This window comes from Dermacentor silvarum, chromosome 1, assembly GCF_013339745.2.
Source record: "Dermacentor silvarum isolate Dsil-2018 chromosome 1, BIME_Dsil_1.4, whole genome shotgun sequence".
Taxonomy (NCBI): domain Eukaryota; kingdom Metazoa; phylum Arthropoda; class Arachnida; order Ixodida; family Ixodidae; genus Dermacentor; species Dermacentor silvarum.
In genome coordinates this window covers 239,198,276-239,205,343 of record NC_051154.1, presented here as the reverse complement: position 1 = coordinate 239,205,343, position 7,068 = coordinate 239,198,276, and the positions used below count along the sequence as shown (strand labels likewise).

The following is a 7,068-nucleotide window of genomic DNA, read 5'->3' as shown; positions in this document are numbered from 1 at the left end:
GGCCTAACGTTAAGAGACAGGAAGAGAGCGGCGTGGATCAGAGAGCAAACGGGGATAGCCGATTTTCTAATTGACATTAAGAGAAAAAAATGGAGCTGGGCAGGCCATGTAATACGTAGGATGGATAATCGGTGGACCATTAGAGTTACAGAATGGGTACCAAGAAAAGGGAAGCGCAGTCGAGGACGGCAGAAAACTAGGTGGAATGATGAAGTTAGGAAGTTTGCAGCTGTAAGTTGGAATCAGCTAGCGCAAGAAAGGGATAATTGCCTTAGTCCTGTAGTGGACATAAATATATATGCTGATGATGATGATAGGCTGCTTAAAAAGGTGGGGGGGATATGTGGGCCGAATTTGTAGTGCGAGTAGAAACCTATTAATTCCCCACTAACGAAGGCGTTGGAGGTAAACCGAACCAAAATAAAATAAATGCACGTATCCATGAAAAAAAAAAAAAAAAAAAAAAGAAAAAAAAAAAAAAAGAAAAAAAAGAACCCATTGAAGGCACCGGTGAGATTCGAACTCACGATCTCCTGTTTACTAGACAGGCGCTTTAACCAACTAAGCCACGGCGCCGACGACAACCGCACCTCGGATCGCGAGTACATATTTTTTTTTTTTTTTTTCGATAGTTTCCATGGCGGCTACAGGAAATGGAGCAATGTTGCCCAAAATAATCTCTCGTGGTTGCGCAAATCGAATATAAAGGGTGTCTTCTTTTTTTTCTTTCTTGAAATTAGCATAATATTTATATATCGCGTTTGGCATGTAGCACAATTCTACTCCTTGAGCTGGATTGCTCTAAGAGGCGGACTTTATTTGCATGAAAAATCGAAATGCATAATCGACTAATTACCAAAAGCTTGCTAATTACCTTTTTAAAATAATTGTTTAAGGTACAACCTGCAATTTACGAATTGTAGCGATTAAGCTGGCAAGGCAAATCCACTTGGAATAGCAGTTCCAAGATATGTGTTCTCAATGTTGGACGAAGTACAACCTCCCGCATTCGTCCATCACGCGTCATTTTAGCGCCTTTAAGCGGTGATAATCAGTGCGACCGGCAGAAGTACTCTCAAGTGCACTAAGCACTCTCCTGTGCAAGAGCGATGTTCCCTTCAGGACGACGTACGACCATATATATTATAGTGTCCTCGCGCGATATGGCTAAAAATGCGGGAGGCTGTACATTGGTGTTCCCGTTATTTTTGTGCTTCAATGCATAAAACGACGTTTTGTTAATGATGCAAGTGGAACAGCGCATTTTTACCGGTGCTTATCTACAAACTGGTATCAAAATAGCTTCAAAATTCGTTCCAAGTGGATCAGCCTTAAGAACTCACTGGCTTCAATTCGTAAATTGCAATGTGTGATCTAAAGTAATCAGTTATAAAGTTGGTTAGCGAAATTTTCTTAGTTTATCAATTATGCGTATTGATTTCTTGGGCATGTAATGTCCGCCTCTTCGAGAAATCCAGCTCAGTGAGTAGATTCTTACGCTATATGCCACAGACATTTTTTTTTAAACAATATCGTTAATTAGCTCTAAGGTTTAAACTTAAACGGGACGCACATTGGTTAGCGAAACTTTCTTAGTTTATCACCCATATTTTAGTTTACTCAAAAGACAAAACGTTAACTAAGAATAACTTGTAGGTACACCTAAAATGCGAAGAAATGATAGCGATAGCTTGTGCAATTCCGGCGATCGACCCGTTCTTTCTGAGTCTTCCTCTGCATTTTCATTTTTTTTTTTTTTTTGCCTTCTGTTTCACGAATTGAGGTGGTTCAGCAAGCATACGACGTCTACGGAAGGCCATGACGTAGGGCCTCGAAGTTCTTAATCGTCGCAGAGCTGAGCAGCAAAACCATCAATCGGGAAACCAGGCCATTGCAATGTGCAGTACCGGTGCTGGGTAAGTATGCCGGACCAAGTTCGTGGCGTGTGGCGCGTTTTGCATTCAATTTACATTCAAGCCGTGGTGTGTCCGCCATGAAAATCTCGGCAGTAAAAAGCAAAATTACAGGCGCATACAGTATAGTCTTTCTTCAACCAAATACACTGCACAGCGTCATATCTCCAGTGCACCCTGTGAAGCATGATAGAAACAAATGTGGCAAAAGCCCACTCCCTGTATGTACGAAAAGTGAATGAAGCACAGTTTCATTGATAATGCCTGTGCGGTCAACAAACCTACGAGAATATCCACCAACCGTATGCGTGTTATTGGCTCGCTGGCTCGCACCAAGCAGTTCGCGCCAACGCCGATGGAGTCGCCAGCCGCCTCCTTTCCTCCTACATTGAAAATAATAATAATAATAATAATAAATACATAAATTACGGCTTTGGACCCCAGCAGAATGGTGCATTTGCGACCTATGCGAATTTGGTCTACAACATACATGCGAAATTGAAATTCACTTTAGTATCTTTTTAACTTGACTGCATAAGAAATTAACTGGCGGCCTTGAGCACTTGGACTACAGTAAATCATTCTATACTGGTGTTTGGGAATAAATACGCTTGGGAATACGCTTGGGAATAAATGTAATATTGTAATATTGTAATAAATGTAATATTGTAATAAACTGAAGGAAAGCATCCTTTTTCAGCATTCTAAATTTCGGGGTTCAGGCGTGTCTCTCGCTGAGGGCTTTTGCCGAGCTACATGCCAATGTCAAAAGAAACTTATTGAATTCATCAAGAACAGCGGCCAGCAGTACACACTTCGTCTTAACAAGCTGCGCATAAATAATAAAAGCTACGCACATTGTCCCGCCACAGATCAAATTCGCGAGCTTCACTCAGCCATGGCTCCTGTCCCTAACAATAAGAGCCGTTCTTCCGCAGGCACTAACAGTGTACATACAGCTTCATCATAGCTTATTATTAACCCAAATCGTAAGTATGATTCTTTCTTTCATTCTAACGTGCGCAGCATAGGTAATAAACACGCATCTTTGTCGTCTCTGATAGACACGTGTTCAGCTGTCACATTCATCCTTACCGAAACATGGCTCTCGAATCAGATCGCTGAGCATGAAATTTTTAAATGCGAAAGTGGCTATAAATTACCTGACACCATAACTCGCCGCGAGACATTTTTTTTTTCTGCACACTTGGAATTCGTATGCGCTCGAACAACTGTCAATCACAAATAATTCATCTTCATATATTGCCTGCTGCCGGTCACCTATAGTTAAACTAACACATTTTTTGCAATGACCTTTTCGACATTCTAAGCGACTTGGCACAACAGCTTCCTTCATATGCTCTTTATTCTTAATGGGCGATCTTAACTTTCCCGGGAACACCAACCATGTACAGTTATACAGGGTTGAGTGCCTCGCGTTTAATAACCTGTGTCTTGATTTTAATCACCCGCAACTTGTAACTAAACCGACGAGAAGTTCGAGTCACTCTGCCATAGTTTTGGACCTCACTTTAACCGCAATCCCTCGCCTCGTTCCAAGCGTTCAATATTATGCTGGCGTTAGTGATCACTGCATTCTACTTTCTGAACTTGCGCGCTTGCACCCCTTCTGTCAAATCGTATAAAATTATTCGCGATTATTAGATGCTGGCATCGCCGCAGTTAATTCTGAATTATCAGCGTTTATTATAGCGAATACATCCCGAGTTCGTAAACTCCTACGACAGAGCCAAACTGGGCCTTGTGTAAATATGAAATAACACATACTTAATGTACCGTTATATACCACACTACAAAATGCTTATTAAAACTAAATACCAAGCACCCTAGATTAACACACATTTTATAATGTTACTAAGTAAAAATAATAGGTTATTTCGGGTGCACTAGAAGATCAGCAAATGCCACATAGTGGATTGCTTACGTCAACGCTGATAACGAGTGTAAGTATGCTATCGCACGCACTAAGCACAACTTTTGTCGTAACCAACCCATCCACGTGACGATCCTCGCAAATTTTGGTGCGCAGACAATGGCCAAAAATAGCCCTTTTGATTGAGCTTTGTGACACGAGTGACATTCACGTAAAGAAACGAGGAATGCTTTGATGTATTACAATATAGCATTAACTGAAATAAATTATATTATTGGGTTTTACGTGCCAAAACCACAATATGATTAGGGCACGTTGTTGTGGGAAAATCCGGGTTAATTTTGACCGCCTGGGGTTATTTAACGTGCACCCATTGCACGGGCGTTTTTGCATTTCGCCCCCACTGAAATCCAGCCGCTGCGGCCTGGATTCAATCCCGCGCCCTCGGGCTTATGGTACCAGCAACGCTAAAGCCACTCCGCCACCAAGGCGGGTTGTGCGTTTATCTCGCTCGTTCCGCATAATACTCCTGCTGTTTACCTCAACTATACTGGCTGCAGTGTTTGTTTTTGATTTTCTCGTTGTTTTTTTTTTTCTTTTTTTGTGTGGAGCCTCTTTTGTTTGATTCAACTGGCATTTCTTATTTAGTTGAAAACCTAAGGGTCTCCAACGGTGCTGGCCCGTTGGAGACCCTTATCAAAACAGTTTGGAATCATTTTACGTTATAGCGCCCATGATTCCAAACTGTTTTCATTCCAAACTCCTGACGTCAAATTTACGTAACCACGACGCAAGCATCGGGCGGTGACCCGCAGCGTTGTCTGAACAACGCAATCAAACACTCTCCTCGCTTTCAAAACCAATAACATTGTCTACATTCAGCGGTTTTTCTTATCTAATTGGCTGACAAGAGGCGAGGAGCACGCTCTAGTGGAGGGGGTTTCGATGGGGCCGATCCAGCACAGTAGATAGCACACATAGATAACCGCATGAAGAGCTTCTGCCGGCTGCCGGCTTCTCCGATTGGTCCGCTTCGCCGTACTTAGCTTGCGGTGGCTGGTCGAAAATCGCGGCGGCGTGCAACGCAAGGATAAGGATGCCGCTAAAACGGATCCTCAGCAAGGAAGAGTTGGCAGAGCGATGTCGTATGCATGCCGAAAGGGCTCAATAATGTTTTACTGCCACTCAAAAAAGTTTATCGTGCGCAAATAAATACATGCTCACCGGCAGGTGCGAGTAGCGAGGGCCTGAGCAATTGGCGGGCAGCCATCTTGTATTCCTTTCGGAACGGGGCAGTCTGTGGCTATTCAGAAAAATTTTCAGTTTTGTTCGGCATATTAATGCATGTTTTTCGCGTACCCGTCACCCGTCAAATAGCGTGCGCACGGTAAACGGTATGGCTCGTTTAGCGTTCTGCGCATGCGCATTTCGATCCCGCTATTCCGGTACGCCCGCTATTCCGGTAACCACGCTAAACTAAAACTGTCTATTCTCCTCCCGCAACGCTCGATGGGTGCCACGGACAGCGCCAGCGTCAACGCCAGTGTCAGCGCCGTGGACAGCGCCGCGGAGCAGAGGGCTCGAGCCGCTGCCACGAAACGGCAGCGGCGACAGGCCGATCTGACAACTAATGGGAACTTGAGTCGACCCCATGGCTGATTCGCATACTACTCAGGGTTCCCCTACGGAAAGATGGTGTAATCTTTTTTTTTTTTTTCTCGTACAGTCAAAGACCGGAACGATCTTCCCGCCCAAATGGCCGTGATGACCGACCACCTTCTCTTCAATGACTCCACAATTAATGACGATACTGATTGTTGTAACATGTTTACTGCCATTTTGTAATACGTACCCACCTCTCATGCGATGCCCTCGCGCCTTTGAGGTACGAATAAAAAAATATAAATAAATAAATAGGAAAATACCATTCAGGAGCTTTAATGACGACGAGGATGAGTATTACAGGTATTGCAGTCACCAATTACTGCCCCACGAAAGTATTACTTAGCAATTACTAAAAAGCAAGGGTGTGCGAATATCAAAAGTTTTCGAATACGAATGGATACGAATTAGCTTCGAATATCGAATCGAATATTTAATAATGATATGCACTGCATTTATTATCAAGTTGGGTTAATTTGTTATGTTGGAAGATTGCAATTACATTGTCAATGTTAAAAAAAAGTAAGTCACAGTTTCGCCCGAAAGGCGAAGCATCGATTGCGATAGCAAAAGTAGACAGCTATACGAAGTAAGGATAGTAGACTTATCGGCCGTATAAATTTGTAAACATAGGCATGCTAACTAAATTAACAAGCATGGTGTCACGCGCGCACAAGCAAACATGAAGGCATCTCACTTGATGGCCGCGGAAACTAGCTGTCAAAACGCTGTAGTGAGTAGACGTAGTACGCGGAATCCCCCCTTCCTACCTTCCCCCCGGAGCCTTGCTGCCCGGCGGGCGCGCCCGGTCGCTCGGGCGGCGCGGAGTAAAACGCGCCAATCCCCCTCCCTGTGGAGCGTTGCACGCGACTGTGAGACAGCGCGCTTCCTTCGCGCTTCGTTCACTTGCGAGGACGAGCCGCGATCTCACTCGTGCATAGAGCATACGGCGCGCGGCGACGATTTTATGGCGATAGCAATTGTTGACCCTTTTCACGGCTATCCCGTGGGCGCTGCCATGTTTGATTACATGGTGGTGGTAAGTGGTTCTTGAGGGAAAGGGAAAGGTTGGCGCTATCTTCTGCAGCCCTTGATTACATGGTGACGCATCCATTGCTTGCCTCTAAAACCCCTCTATATAAAAAGTAGCGACACTCTCCTCCTCCGCCTTCCCTCCTCCTCGTTTCTCCTCTCTTTCACGCTCCTTTCTCGACCGTGGCGCCGCCTACCGCTTGAGACACGTGCACTTGTTTATATTTCATCATTGACCGCTTTTCACCGGCTAACAAATGTTAAACGTTATCGCTCGGCGCAGAACGCACCTGCATGTATCGGAAGTTTCTCGAACGTTATCGATGCGTCTATCCGTTGCCTGTTGTCACCTACGCTTATGTAATCTGATTGTTTGAGTGTCGCGAATTCTGTAGTACTTTCTGGAAGACACGCGGGCACCAGGGATTACTGTCGAACCTTCGATGACTCATGTATGAAAGCCGACGCGTTTCGCCGCTGATCAGATTTCGACGATCGCCGACTGTGTTCGCCGCTATCGTTGTGCTCCTCGCCAGTCGGTAGACGCTTCTCCGGCGAAAATGGCGA

At 44.6% G+C, this 7,068-nt stretch overlaps 1 non-coding gene across 1 annotated transcript; it reads right to left on the bottom strand.

Annotated features, from left to right (window-relative positions):
• Positions 1-502: 502 nt before the first annotated feature.
• On the bottom strand, positions 503-576 carry Trnat-agu (transfer RNA threonine (anticodon AGU)). Its single transcript has one exon. It is a non-coding gene; the product is annotated as a tRNA-Thr (tRNA).
• Between the last annotated feature and the right edge of the window lie 6,492 nt (positions 577-7,068).